Genomic DNA, 16,368 nt, shown 5'->3' with positions numbered 1-16,368 from the left:
CTTTAGGCCAAAAGTTTTTTGTTGTTGTTGTTCTTTTAAATATAATGTTTATTGATTTTAATTATTATAAAAGCAATTTATGTTCACAATATTGCCCAGAAATGTAGAAAACTTATAATTACCTAAATCTGACTAGAAAAAATAAGTGTTTAACTTTTGGTACTTTTCTTTTTAGTCATTTTCAAAACACATACTTCATCATTTTATGTACAAATGGGGATATATCAATCATATGGTATGTAATCATTTTTTTTGAACATGAGCCATTTTTCTCCCATAAGTAAAATGTTTTAAAAAATGTTTCACAATGATTGCATATTATTTCATTTTACCGATGTCCTATTTATTTAACCACTTCCTTAAGATTGGATATTAGCAGTGTTTCTAAGTTTTCACTTTTATATATACCATTGAGATGAAAATTCTGAAGCACGAACGTTTGTGGGCACTGATTTTCCTCTGAGAGATGAGAACTGTGTTAGTCTTAATACAAATTACCAAACAGCTTTGCAGAAGATTTGCAAATTGTTACTTGCCCATAGGACAGAAGTTCTCGGCAAGGGCAAAATTTTAAACCATTCCCTGAATCAGCTATCTTCATAACTGTCTGGTGAGGGAAATATACACAAATGCTATCTCCTTTATAAACTTGTGGCCCAAACATTCAAGGCAACACAAGTCAGAGTGAGACTAAGCCTCAGCGTGACTAATTAATGGATAGTTTAATATACCACTGTGTGGAGGCCTGGTGTATAGTTTAGCTCAAATTAGTGCAAATACTGGATAGTTTAGGCTATCTCTAGAAACATATGAGGCCACATATATTGCTAAGTATTATTGAACGATTTATTCATTGTACTTTGAATGGGTCCTCAGTGACCCTTCAAAGAACTGTCATTATTCCTTTCGAGTGCTACATAAGGGATCAGTTTTGTTGAAGTTGTTAATTAACTCATCATTCAATGTCATATATCCTATTATAAACACTCCAAATCAAGTTTTTGTTATTAGGATTTGGCAAGAATACAAAGCTGTGGATAGTTTGGACTGTGATATAGTCAGGCTACTTGAGTTTCAGCTTTGAACAGTTAAGACTTTGTAAATCAATGATTGCTATATTTTGCACCCAAGAGAACTTAAAGTAATGCAAATTCCATCCTGACTCCTCCTGTGCAAAGATGAGACTCATATTGAATTTTCAATTTCACATGGATCTTTGTTTTTTGCTTTAAAGAAATGACATATTAGCTACTGAATGGCCTGCATTTCTAAATTCAGTTCAGTTCAGTCGCTCAGTCGTGTCCGACTCTCCGTGACCCCATGAATCACAGCACGCCAGGCCTCCCTGTCCATCACCAACTCCCGGAGTTCACTCAAACTCATGTCCACAGAGTCGGTGATGCCATCCAGCCATCTCATTCTCTGTCGTCCCCTTCTCCTCCCTCCAACCTTTTCCAGCGTCAGAGTCTTTTCCAGTGAGTCAACTCGTCGCATGAGGTGGCCAAAGTATTGCAGTTTCAGCTTTAGCATCAGTACTTCCAATGGACACCCAGGAACGATCTCCTTTAGAATGGACTGGTTCGATCTCCTTGCAGTACAAGAGACTCTCAAGAGTCTTCTCCAGCACCACAGTTCAAAAGCATCAATTCTTCAGCGATCAGCTTTCTTCACAGTCCAACTCTCACATCCATACATGACCACTGGAAAAACCATAGCCTTGACTAGACGGACCTTTGTTGGCAAAGTAATGTCTCTGCTTTTTAATATACTATCAAGTTTGGTCATAACTTTCCTTCCAAGGAGTAAGCGTCTTTTAATTTCAAGGGTGCAATCAGCATCTGCAGTGATTTTGGAGCCCCAAAAAATGAAGTCTGACACTGTTTCCACTGTTTTTCCATCTATTTCCCATGAAGTGATGGGAACAGATGCCATGATCTTTGTTTTCTGAATGTTGAGCTTCAAGCCAACCTTTTCACTCTACTCTTTCACTTTCATCAAGAGGCTTTTGAGTTCCTCTTCGCTTTCTGCCATAAGGGTAGTGCCATCTGCATATTTGAGGTTATTGATATTTCTCCCAGCAATCTTGATTCCAGCTTGTGCTTCTTCCAGCCCAGAATTCCTCATGATGTACCCTGCTGCTGCTACTGCTAAGTCACTTCAGTCGTGTCCGACTCTGTGTGACCCCATAGACGGCAGCCCATCAGGCTCCCCCGTCCCTGGGATTCTCCAGGCAAGAACAATGCAGTGGGTTGCCATTTCCTTCTCCAGATGTACTTTGCATATAAGTTAAATAAGCAAGGTGACAATATACAGCCTTGACGTACTCCATTTCCTATTTGGAACCAGTCTGTCGTTCCATGTACAGTTCTGACTGTTGCTTCCTGACCTGCATACAGGTTTCTCAAGAGACAGGTCAGGTGGTCTGGTATTCCCATCTCTTTCAGAATGTTCCAAAGTTTATTGTGATCCACACAGTTAAAGGCTTTGGCATAGTCAATGAAGCAGAAACAGATGTTTTTCTATAACTCTCTTGTTTTTTCGCTGATCCAGGTGATGTTGGCAATTTGATCTCTGGTGGCTCTGCCTTTTCTAAAACCTGCTTGAACATCTGGGAGTTCACGTTTCACATATTGCTGAAGCCTGGCTTGGAGAATTTTGAGCATGTCTTTACTAGCATGTGAGATGAGTGCAATTGTGAGGTAGTTTGAGCATTCTTTGGCATTGCCTTTCTTTGGGATTGGAATGAAGACTGACCTTTTCCAGTCCTGTGGCCACTGCTTAGTTTCCCAACCAGTAACGCTGAAGAACCCGAAGATGAACGGTTCTATGAAGACTTACAAGACCTTTTAGAACTAACACCCAAAAAAGATGTCCATTTCATTATAGGGGACTGGAATGCAAAAGTAGGAAGTCAAGAAACACCTGGAGTAACAGGCAAATTTGGCTTTGGAGCACGGAATGAAGCAGGGCAAAGCTAATAAAGTTTTGCCAAGAAAATGCACTGGTTATAGCAAACACCCTCTTCCAACAACACAAGAGAAGACTCTACACATCGATATCACGAGATGGTCAACACCGAAATCAGATTGATTATATTCTTTGCAGCCAAAGATGGAGAAGCTGTATACAGTTAGCATTTCTAAATTACAGACCAGCAAACCAAATAGTTGTTTGTGCTTCAAAATGCCATTTGATAGATGTGCATAGTGAAGTGAAAGTCGCTCAGTCATGTCCGACTTTTTGTGACCCCATGGACTATACATTCCATGGAATTTTCCAGGCCAGAATACTGGAGTGGGTAGCCTTTCCCTTCTCCAGGGGATCTTCCCAACTCAAGGATCGAACTCAGGTCTCCAGCATTGCAGGCTGATTCTTGACCATCTGAGCCACAAGGGAACCCCGCCCCATAGATGCACATGAATGCATTTAATTATATTTTAAAAATGCATGCAGATTTACTACTTTTAAATTGCAAATTTATTTCTTGATATCAGTGTTGAGCAGAATGGACTGAAAATACATGGGCAACTCAGAAAATATAATCCCCTTGAACACATTTCCTGAAAGCTTAGTAAATTGTAATTTCTCTTAGGTTAAATAAGAGTTAGATACCTCATTTACCTCAGCAACCAGAGTCAGCATTAAGGGCACTTGGTCATCTAGCTGTCTTAGGTTGTACCAAACACAGTAGAAAATATATAGATATAGTGCCTGAAATAATTTCACCTTTAATGATTAAGATTCCTCTAGAAAACTTTTCAACATTAGTTAAAACAAAAATACCTTGAGCAAATATGTTAGAAGATCATATATATATGCTTTATATGTATTTAGTAGTGAGAAGATTTTTTTTTTCTTCATAGATTCAACCTACTTTTGAGTATATAGTTGCCAGAAAGGGGGGGAAAGAAGGTATTCACATAAATTGGTGCCTCATAAATCCCATATGTTCTACCAAGCATTTTTTGATGTAATTTTACAGTTAAAAAGATTCAAGTAAGAGAGCTCCTTTCTCTCCTAGCATCCACATAAGCGGTTCTTAGAGAACAGTGTGGTTCTGCTTAGACTATATGCCCATTCCTAAGCCATCGTTGAGGGTCAGGAGTTGGGAGCCCTCTGCTTGACAAAGCCCTGTTCTCCTGGTACCACACATAGGGCTGAAGTCCTGGCAAAATTAAATGGACTGGAACCACATGACATGAGTTTCCCACAGGAAAAGAAATAGAGCAATTAAGGGAAGAGAGAAGGAAAGTCTGGTAAGACAACAAATTGTAGAAGATCTAGATGATAATACCATGAAGCTTGTTGTAATGGACACATATTAAAGTCAGTGGAAGGAAGAGATAATAAAAATAGAAACGGAAATTAATGACTAGAAAAAAAGTAAAACCAATCAATAAAGCTAAAAGCTAAAAGTAACTGACAAGAGGAACCCCTAGGGAAGCAGAGTAAGGAGAAAATGCACAAATAATATTGGAAATAAAAAGGGAGCATAAGAATAGATACAGGAAATCAGGAAGCTAAATATTTTTGAAAACTAAGATGAAACAGTGTATAAGACACCTTCTGTGTTCCATTTCTTATGTCCTCAATGCTTTTTTTTTACTATAGTCATTGTTGTGAGGAACAGATTTGTACTGGTGTAGCCTAATAATTTTGGCCACTTCATCTTATTTTCTGATGTGTGAGAATCTATAGCACTTATATGTACATGCAGCTCATAAGTTGTTGCTGTTCAGTCACTAAGTCGTGTCTGACTCTTCGTGATTTAATAGCCCATGGGGCCATTCTTGACCAATGAGGAGCAGAAGCCATTGGGTGAATGGTAAACAATTCTGAGGTACATTCTGTACAGCTCCTCATAAGGTCACTAGTGGAAAAAAAAGTCCTGGCCATAGTAGTGATCAGCTTGAAAACACAACCTTGAATAGGCTTTTCTTTTTTCAATTCATTTTATTGAAGTATAGTTGATTTACAATGTTGTTTCTGGTGTACAGCCAAGGGATTCAGTTACACACACACACACACACACATTCAGTTCAGTTCAGTCGCTCAGTCTTGTCCGACTCTTTGCAACCCCATGGACTGCAGCAAGCTAGGCCTCCCTGTCCATCAACAACTCCTGAAGTTAAACTCATGTCCATTGAGTCGGTGATGCCATCCAACCATCTCATCCTCTGTCGTCCTTTTCTCCTCCCGCCTTCAATCTTTCCCAGCTTCAGGGTCTTTCAAATGAGTCAGTTCTTTGCATCAGGTGGCCAAAGTATTAGAGTTAGCTTCAACATCAGTCCTTTCAATGAACAATCAGTACTGATCTCCTTTAGGATGGACTGGTTGGATCTCCTTGCAGTCCAAGGAAGAGTCTTCTCCAATACCACAGTTCAAAAACATCAATTCTTCGGTGCTCAGCTTTCTTTATAGTCCACCTCTCACTTCCATACATGACTACTGGAAAAAAACATAGCCTTGACTAGACAGACCTTTACTGACACAGTAATGTCTCTGCTTTTTAATATGCTGTCTAGGTTGGTCATGACTTCACTTCCAAGGAGTAAGCGTCTTTTAATTTCATGGCTGCAGTCATCAACTGCAGTGATTTTGGAGCCCCCCAAAATAAAGTCAGCCACTGTCTCCACTGTTTCTCCATCTATTTGCCATGAAGTGATGGGACCGGATGCTATTCTGAATGTTGAGCTTTAAGACAACTTTTTTTATATTCTTTTTCTAATTTCTTTTCCATTGTGGTTTCTTACAGGATATTGAATATAGTTTCCTATGCTACACAGTAGGACCTTGTCGTCCATCTATCATATATATAATGGTTTGCATCTGCCAGTCTTAAACTCCCAGTTCATCCTTTCTGCATCCCTCTTTCCATCAACAACCACAAGTCTGTTCTTGTCTGTGAGTCTGTTTCTGTTTAGCAGATACGTTTATTTGTGCCATATTTTGGGTTCCACATACAAGTGACATCATATGGTATTTGTCTTTCTCTTTCTGACTTACTTGGCATTCTTTTGGTATGCCTAAGTATTATACCATTGTGTGTGTATATATATACACGTGGTGGTTTAGCCGATAAGTGGTTTAGTCTGACTCTTGCAACCCCATGGACTGTAACCTGCAAGGTTCCTCTGTCCATAGGATTTTCCAGGCAAGAATACTGGAGTGTGCTGCCATTTCCTTCTCCAGGGGATCTTTCTAAACTATACATATATATGTGTGTGTGTGCATATATATACACACAAAATATATTTTCTTTGATTATTGAATAAGCTTTTCTTTGTTCCTTTTTTCACTCTTCTCCAGTGCCACATACCCATTCCCTGGGTTCATGATCCCCAGATATATTATCTGCACACAAGCTTTTGTCTCAGACTTCACCATATAGGGGATAATCTAGGATTACATAATGGATAAATTTTCAGATAAATATTATCAGAATGAGCCAGAAGAAAGAGAAACTCTGAATAAAAACTGATTATTTGAGAAAAAAGAATGGAACTGGAGGAATCAACCTGCCTGACTTCAGGCTATACTACAAAGCTACAGTCATCAAGACAGTATGGTATGGGCACAAAGACAGAAATATAGATCAATGGAACAAAATAGAAAGCCCAGAGATAAATCCACGCACCGATGGACAACTTAGCTTTGACAAAGGAGGCAAGAGTATACAATGGAGAAAAGACAATCTTTTTCACAAGTGGTGCTGGGAAAACTGGTCAACCACTTGTAAAAGAATGAAACTAGAACACTTTCTAACACCATACCAAAAAATAAACTCAAAATGGATTAAAGAACTAAATGTAAGACCAGAAACTAAAACTTGTAAAACTTGTTGTGGGCGAAATGACACAAAGACAAGACACACAAAAGACAGACAAAGACACAATTCCGGCCGGAGGAAAAAATTCTGTGCAAGCCCCCTTGCGGTTTATTTTATTACCCCAGTAGCTGGACACATACCAAAATCTAAGTAATGCATTCTTCTACCAAATAAGGACAAAAAGCCAAGCACATTTCAAGGATGGGAGGAACAGAGGGAGAAAGAGACCACAGCATGTTTACTAAGAAGCCTGTCCAGAACTCCAGCCTCTTCCTTATTTTTAAGGAGGGCATGTTCCCTCGTATGCGAGTGGACCATTAACCTTGGATATTGTGTGCAGGCTTCTTGGCAGAACATCCTGTTTGCAAGCATGCTCTGCCCAAGCAGAGAGTCCTGTTTGCAGGCACATCCCCGCTTCCTTAACCATTCTCTCTTGTGGTCACTGCCAGGCTCCTACAAAACTCCTAGAATAAAACATAGGCAAAACTCTCTCTGACATATATCATAGCAGGATCCTCTATGACTCACCTCCTAGAGTAATGGGAATAAAAGCAAAAATAAACAAAAGGGAACCAATTAAATTTAAAAGCTTTTGCACAATGAAGGAAACTATAAGCAAAGTGAAACGACAGCTTTCAGAATGGGAGAAAATACTAGCAAATAAAGCAACTGAAAAATAATTCATCTCAAAAATATACAAGCAACTCCTGCAGCGCCATTCCAGAAAAATAAAGGACCCAGTCAAAAATTGGGCCACAGAACTAAACAAATATTTCTCTGAAGAAGACATACAGATGGATAACAAACACATGAAAAGATGTTCGACATCACTCATTATCAGAGAAATGCAAATCAAAACCACAATGAGGTCCCAGTTCACGCCAGTCAGAATGGCTGCTATCCAAAAGTCTACAAGCAATAAATGCTGGAGAGGGTGTGGAAAAAAGGGAACCCTCTTACGCTGTTGGTGGGAATGCAAACTAGTAGAGCCACTATGAAGAACTGTGTAGAGATTCCTTAAAAAACTGGAAATAGAACTTCCATATGACCCAGCAATCCCACTGATGGGCATACACATGGAGGAAACCAGAATTGAAAGAGACAAGTGTACCCCAGTGTTCATCGCAGCACTGTTTATAAAGGCCAGGACATGGAAGCAACTTAGACGTCCATCAGCAGACGAATGGATAAGAAAACTGTGGTACATATACACCATGGAATACTACTCAGCTATTGGTCATAGCAAGCACAACTTTCAAGAACACAAGAGAAGATACTACACATGGACATCACCAGATGGTCAACACCAAAATCAGATTGATTATATTCTTTGCAGCCAAAGATGCAGAAGCTCTATACAGTCAGCAAAAACAAGATCAGGAGCTGACTGTGGCTAAGATCATGAACTCCTTATTGCCAAATTCAGACTGACATTGAAGAAAGTAGGGAAAACCACTAGACCATTCAGATATGACCTGAATCAAATCCCTTATACAGTGGAAGTGAGAAATAGATTTAAAGGACTAGACTTGATGGATAGAGTGCCTGATGAACTCTGGACGGAGGTTCGTGACATTGTAGAGGACACAGGGATCAAGACCATCCCCATGGAAAAGAAAAAAAAAAATGGCTGTCTGAAGAGGCCTTACAAAGAGCTGTGAAAAGAAGAGAAGCAAAAAACAAAGGAGAAAAGGAAAGATATAAGCATCTGAATGCAGAGTTCCAAAGAATAACAAGGAGAGATAAGAAAGCCTTCCTCAGAGAGAAATGCAAAGAAATAGAGGAAAACAACAGAACAGGAAAGACTAGAGATCTCTTCAAGAAAATTATAGATTCCAAGGGAACATATCACGCAAAGATGGGCTCGATAAAGGACAGAAATGGTATGGACCTAACAGAAGCAGAAGATATTAAGAAGAGGTGACAATAATACACAGAAGATCTGTACAAAAAAGATCTTCATGACCCAGATAATCACGATGGTGTGATCACTCACCTAGAGCCAGACATCGTGGAATGTGAAGTCAAGTGGACCTTAGGAAGCATCACTACAAACAAAGCTAGTGGAGGTGATGGAATTCCAGTTGAGCTACTTCAAATCCTGTAAGATGATGCTGAGTAAGTGCTGCACTCAATATGCCAGCAAATTTGGAAAACTCAGCAGTTGCCATAAGACTGCAGAAGGTCAGTCTTCATTCCAATCCCAAAGAAAGGCAATGCCAAAGAATGCTCAAACTACTGCACAATTGCACTCATCTTACATGCTAGTAAAGTCATGCTCAAAATTCTCCAAGCAGGTTTCAGCAATACGTGAACCGTGAACTTCCAGATGTTCAAGCTGGTTTTAGAAAAGGCAGAGGAACCAGAGTTCAAAGTACCAACATCCGCTGGATCATGGAGAAAGCAAGAGAGTTCCAGAAAAACATCTACTTCTGCTTCATTAACTATGCCAAATCCTTTGACTGTGTGGATCGCAATAATCTGTGGAAAATTCTGAAAAAGATGGGAATCCCAGAGCACCTGACCTGCATCTTGAGAAAACTGTTTGCAGGTCAAGAAGCAACAGTTAGAACTGGACATGGAACAACAGGCTGGTTCCAAATAGGAAAAGGAGTATGTCAAGGCTGTTAATTGTCACTCTGCTTATTTAACTTATATGCAGATTACATCATGAGAAACGCTGGGCTGGAAGAAGCACAAGCTGGAATCAAGATTGTCAGGAGAAATATCAATAACCTCAGATATGCAGATGATACCACCCTTATGGCAGAAAGTGAAGAGGAACTCAAAAACCTCTTGATGAAAGTGAAAGAGGAGAGTGAAAAAGTTGGCTTGTAGAGTCTTTAGGGTTTTCTGTGTAGAAGATCATGTCATCCGCAAACAGTGAGAATTTTACTTCTTCTTTTCCAGTTTGGGTTACTTTTATGTCTTTTTCTGCTCTGATTGCTTTGGCCAAAACTTCCAAAATATGTTGAATAGTAGTGCTGAGACTGGGCACTCTTGTCTTGTTCCTGACTTTAGGGGAAACGCTTTCAATTTTTCACCATTGAGGATAATGTCTGCTGTGGGTTTGTCAAATATAACTTTTATTATGTTGAGGAATGTTCCTTCTATTCCCACCTTCTGGAGGGTTTTTATCATAAATGAATGTTGATTTTTGTCAAAGGCTTTCTGTGCATCTATTGATATAATCATATGGTTTTTATTTTTTAATTTGTTTATGCGGTGTATTACATTGACTGATTTGCATATATGAAGAATCCTTGCATCCCTGGGATAAAGCCCACTTGGTCATGATGTAGGATGTTTTTAATGTGTTGTTGGATTCTGATTGCTAGGATTTTGTTAAGGATTTTTGCATCTATGTTCATCAGTGATATTGGCCTGTAGTTCTCTTTTTTTGTGACATCTTTGTCAGGTTTTGGTATTAGCGTGATGGTAGCCTCATAGAATGAGTTGGAAGTTTACCTTCCTCTTCAATTTTCTGGAAGATTTTGAGTAGGATAGGTGTTAGCACTTCTCTAAATTTTTGGTAGAGTTCATCTGTGAAGCCATCTGGACCTGGGCTTTTGTTTGCTGGAAGATTACTGATTACAGTTTCAATTTCTGTGCTTGTGATGGGTCTGTTAAGATTTTCTATCTCTTCCTGGTTCAGTTTTGGAAAGTTGTACTTTTCTAAGAAATTGTCCATTTCTTCCAAGTTGTCCATTTTATTGGCATATAATTTCTGATAGCAGTCTCTTACGATCCTTTGTATTTCTGTGTTGTCTGTTCTGATCTCTCCCTTTTAATTTCTAATTTTATTGATTTGGTTTTTCTCCCTTTGTTTCTTGATGAGTCTGGCTAGTGGTTTGTCAATTTTATTTACCCTCTCAAAGAACCAGCTTTTGGCTTTGCTAATTTTTGCTATGGTTTCTTTTGTTTCTTTTGCATTTATTTCTGACCTAATTTTTAAGATTTCTTTCCTTCTACTCACCCTGGGGTTCTTCATTTCTTCCTTCTCCAGTTGCTTTAGGTGTAGAGTTACGTTATTCAGTTGGCTTTTTTCTTGTTTCTTGAGGTATGTCTGTATTGCTATGAACCTTCCCCTTAGCACTGCTTTTACAGTGTCCCACAGGTTTTGGGTTGGTGTGCTTTCATTTTCATTCATTTCTATGCATATTTTGATTTCTTCTATGATTTGTTGGTTATTCAGCAGTGTGTTTTTCAGCCTCCATATGTTGGAATTTTTAATAGTTTTTCTCCTGTAATTGAGATCTAGTCTTACTGCATTGTGGTCAGAAAAGATGCTTCGAATGATTTCAATTTTTTTAAATTTACCAAGGCTAGATTTATGGCCCAGGATGTGATCTATCCTGGAGAAGGTTCCATGTGTGGTTGAGAAGAAGGTGAAATTCATTGTTTGGGGTGAAATGTCCTATAGATATCTCTTAGATCTAACTGGTCTATTGTATCATTTAACGTTTGTGTTTCTTTGTTAATTTTCTGTTTAGTTGATCTATCCATAGGTGTGAGTGGGGTATTAAAGTCTCCCACTATTATTGTGTTATTGTTAATTTCCTCTTTCATACTTGTTAGTAATTGTCTTACATATTGCAGTGCTCCTATGTTGGGAGTTTATATATTTATAATTGTTATATCTTCTTCTTGGATTGATCCTTGATCATTATGTAATGTCCTTCTTTGTCTCTTTTCACAGCCTTTGTCTTAAAGTCTATTTTATCTGATATGAGTATTGCTACTCCTGCTTTCTTTTGGTCTCTATTTGCGTGGAATATCGTTTTCCAGCCCTTCACTTTTAATCTGTATGTGTCCCTCATTTTGAGGTGGGTCTCTTGTAGACAACATATATAGGGGTCTTGCTTTTGTATCCATTCAGCCAGTCTTTGTCTTTTGGTTGGGGCATTCAACCCATTTACATTTAAGGTAATTATTGACAAGTATGATCCTTTTGCCATTTACTTTATTGTTTTGGGTTCGAGTTTATACACTCATTCTGTGTTTTCTATCTAGAGAAGGTCCTTTAGCATTTGTTAGAGGGCTGGTTTGGTGATGCTGAATTCTCTCAGCTTTTGCTTGTCTGTAAAGCTTTTGATTTCTCCTTCATATTTCAATGAGATTCTTGCTGTGTACAGTAATCTGGGCTGTAGGGTATTTTCTTTCATCACTTTAACTATGCCCTGCCATTCCCCCTGGCCTGAAGAGTTTCTATTGAAAGATCAGCTGTTATCCTTATGGGGATCCCCTTGTGTGTTATTTGTTGCTTTTCCCTTGCTGCTTTTAATATTTGCTCTTTTCGTTTGATCTTTGTTAATTTGATTAATATGTGTCTTGGGGTATTTCGCCTTTGGTTTATCCTGTTTGGGACCCTCTGGGATTCTTGGACTTGGGTGATTATTTCCTTCCCCATTTTAGGGAAATTTTCAACTATTATCTCCTCAAGTATTTTCTCATGGTCTTTCTTCTTGTTTTCTTCTTCTGGGACTCTTATGATTCGTATTGGGGCATTTGACATGGTCCGAGAGGTCTCTGAGATTGTCCTCATTTCTTTTAATTAGTTTTTCCTCTCTGCTTCACTTATTTCTAACATTCTATCTTCTAACTCACTTATTCTATCTTCTGCCTCTGTTATTCTACAGTTGGTTCCCTCCAGAATGCTTTTGATCTCATCTATTGCATTATTCATTGTATATTGACTCTTTTTTATTTCTTCTAGATCCTCATTGAACCTTTCTTGCATCTTCTCAATCCTTTTCTCCAGGTTATTTATCTGTAACTCCAACTTGTTTTCAAGATTTTGGATCAATTTCCCTATCATTATTCGGAATTCTTTATCAGGTAGGTTCCCTATCTCTTCCTCTTTTGCTTGGGTTGGTAGGCATTTATCCTGTTCCTTTATTTGCTGGGTATTTCTCTGCCTCTTCATCTTGCTTATATTGCTGTGTTTGGGGTGGTCTTTTCATCTTGGAAGTTTGTGGAGTTCTCTTTATTGTGGAGTTTCCTTGCTATAGGTGAGGTTGGACGGGTGACTTGTCAAGGTTCTCTGGTTAGGGAAGCTTCTGTCAGTGTTCTGGTGGGTGGAGCTGGATTTCTTCTCTTTGGAATGCAATGAAGTGTCCAGTAATGAGTTATGAGATGTCAATTGGTTTGGAGTGACTTTGGGCAGCCTGTATATTGAAACTCAGAGCTATGTTCCTGTGTTTCTGGAGAATTTGTGTGGTATATCTTGCTCTGGAACTTGTTGACCCTTGGGTGGTGCTTCATTTCAGAGTAGGTATGGAGGCATTTGATGAGCTCCTATTGAATAATGTTCCCTAGAGTCAGGAGTTCTCTGGTGTTCTCAGGATTCGGACTTAAGCCTCTTGCCTCTGATTTCAGTCTTATTCTTGCAGTAGCCTCTAGACTTCTCCATCTGTCATTTCCAAGGTGGTTCCCTCTGTTTTAGCTTCTGTTTGCTGGTCTCTTCAGTTCCTAATTTCTGCCGTGACACTAGGGGGTGGTGGTGGACACTGTTTAAGGCTCACTAGTTCAGTCCTGTTCTGGGAAGGAGTAATGCTGCAGACAAGTATCTCCGGCATCTGTGGGGAGTGCTTGCAGTTTCTCGGGCACACTGGGTTTGCCCCTACTCACGGTGTTTGTGCTGTCCCAGTCTACACTGCACAGGCTCTAGGTTGCTCTGTCGGGAACTGTTTGAGGCCGGCGCTGGGTTGCAGGCAGCTCCCAGGTCTAAACCACTCAGGTTCAGGTACTTTGGTACTCCACAAAGGTGGAGATTTGTTTGGGCCTGCATTTTGTGCCCTCCCCTGGTCCAAGCAGCTCTGGTGACCAGGTGTTTGGCGAGCGCGGTCGCTGCGACTTATCGCCTCCCCAGTCCCTCCTGCTCAGTTTTCTGGGTGTACAGCCGGCGCACCTTTGCAGGCAGATGTCGACTGGCCAGAAACCCATGAAGTCTTGGTTAGCAAGGAAGCCTGCCTGCAGTTTGGTATCGGATGCCTTTCTGGCACCACGATTGCCCCCTTCTAGCTCTGGCTGCCCTCCCCTTCCTGTCTCTTCAGGGAATGGGCCATCCGCAGCCGTCAAACTCTGCTCAGTCCTTTGTTCTGTGAGCGGAACTGGCAGAGTCTTAGGTTAGAGCTTTTGCCCTTTTCGTGGGGTAGCTCTCCCACAGTCTGCTTTGCTATCCCCAGTTAGTTCTCTCAGATTGCTCTGGGGCATTCAGGCCCAGTCCTTTCTCTAAGCAGTTCAGCTGGCTCCTCCCTGCTCAGCCCCCGCTTGCTAATGGCGGATGCAGGCGTCTGTGCTGCTTCTTCACTGGGAGTTACCGTTTGGCGGGTAATCTGTGGGTTTTAATAATATCTTTCTTTTCCCTTCCTGTTATGTGGCCCTCTGAGTTTCCAAGGCTCTCCACAGAGTTGCCAGTGAGAGTGTTTCCTGGTGTTTGGAAACTTCTCTCTTTTTTAAACCTCCCTTCCCAGGACAGAGCTCTGTCCCAACTTCTTTTGTCTCTCTTTTTATGTTTTAAGTTTTTTTGCTACCTCCTTTTGAAGACAATGGGCTGCTTTTCTGGGTGCCTGATGTCCTCTGATGGCCTTCAGAAGTTGTTTTGTGGAATTTACTCAGTGTTCAAATGTTCTTTTGATGAATTTGTGGGGGAGAAAGTGGTCTCGCTGTCCTATTCCTCCACCATCTTTTTCCCTCTCCCATTAATAATTTTTAAAGTTTCAGGTGTTAATATTGCCATTGCCCCAGTTGTTCTTAGAAAGTGTGGCCACCCACTTGGAATTACATCTAATTCTCTGCTTAGATAAGCAATAGTTTGCTGGTGAGGCCCTGGGGGTTGTGTCAAAACTCCCAAGACCATACCTTTTCTCTCAGTGATAAACAAATTAAATTCTGACCCTGTGGGCAAGCTCAGGAGCTTGCAGGAGAGCAGTCTGAAGAACCTTAAAATCCTTTTTAGTTTCTGGAGACCAAACCAGTTTGTCAGTTTGGGCCTGCTGAGTCTCAGATATAAGTCTATATAAAGGCTGGGCAAGTTCCCCAAAACCCGGAATCCAAATGTGGCAGCAGCCTGTGATTCCCCAAAATCCTCTCAACTGTCTTAAAGTCATAGGTAAGGGATGATTTATTATAGGTTTAATTATCTCGGGGCCTATGGCCCTAGTCAGCTCTGATATGATTAGGCACAGATATCTAACTGTTAGATATTGACAAAGGTGAGCCTTTTCTTTTGATGCCTTTAACCGCAGCCTGCCAGAAAGTTTAAGAAATCTGAGGCTTATGAACAAGCTTCCCGTGTCTCAGCACAGAGCAGATATCATCTACATATTGTAGTACCACTGCTTCAGAGCTATTAAAATTTTGTAGATCCCGTGACAGACTTTGTCCAGATAAGTGAGGGCTGTCATGAAATCCCTGGGGCAAAACTTTCTAGGTTAACTGACAAGCTGCCTGCTTAGGGTCTTCCAAGTCAAATAAAAGTTGACTTTCCTCTGCCAAAGGTACTGAATAGAAGGTATCTTTTAAATCAATGAAATAAAGTGAAGTCACTCAGTCATATCTGACTCTTTGTGACCTCATGGATTGTAGCCTACCAGGCTTCTTGGTCCATGGGATTTTCCAGGCAGGAATGGAGTGGGTTGCCATTTCCTTCTCGAGGGCATCTTCCCAACCTAGGGATCGAACCTGGGTCTCCTGCATTGTAACAGACACTTTTATCATCTGAGCCACCAGGAAAGTCTTAAATCAATGACAGAAATATTTGGCTCATTCAGGAATTTCAGATAATAGAGTATAAAGATTAGGCACCATGGGGTGTAAAGGAAATACAACCTCATTTATTATTCGTAAATCTTGAACTAGTCTCCATTTACCATTTGATTTCTTTATACCCAAAATAGGAGTGTTGCATGGACTGTAACAGGGAATTAATAGCCCCTGCTCCTTTAAATTTTCAATGATGGGTGTTAACCCTTCCTTCACCTCAGGTTTCAGTGGATACCGCTTCTTATGTGGAAATAAGTGCGAATCTTTGAGCTTGACAACTACAGGAATAGCATTTTGTGCTCGACCCACAGATTTTCCATCAGCCCACTCTCTAGGATTTACATTTTTTCAGTTAAAGGGAAAGAAAGGGAGGGCTCCATATTCCTGAAAACAGGCATGGACCTTGCTCAGTATATCTCTCCCCACAAGTGGTGAGGGAGACTCAGGCACGATCAGAAACTTGTGTGAAAGTAGCACAGAGTCCCAGTTACAACTTAAACAACAACTGAAATAATACCTTTTGACTCACCCAGACAGTCACACTATGGAAGCGGATCAGGAAGAAAGTGGGCCAGGGGCTTCAGTAAGCACAGAGAAAGTTGCCCAAGTGTCTAAAAGGAAATTGGTAGATTGACCCCCCACAGTTATTGATATCCGGGGTTCCTCAGTTGTAATTAGGACGGGAGCTTGTGTGGGGACCCCCGGGCACTTTCAGTCCTGATTGTCTTGAGAGTCCAACCTCTGAAACCTATGCCTCTGGGGGCAATCTCTCC

This window comes from Moschus berezovskii, chromosome X (assembly GCF_049115385.1).
Source record: "Moschus berezovskii isolate FMDL1 chromosome X, NW_MosBer_1.0, whole genome shotgun sequence".
In the NCBI taxonomy this organism is placed as follows: domain Eukaryota; kingdom Metazoa; phylum Chordata; class Mammalia; order Artiodactyla; family Moschidae; genus Moschus; species Moschus berezovskii.
The sequence above is the reverse complement of the archived record's forward strand: the minus strand, read 5'-3'. Positions refer to the sequence as shown.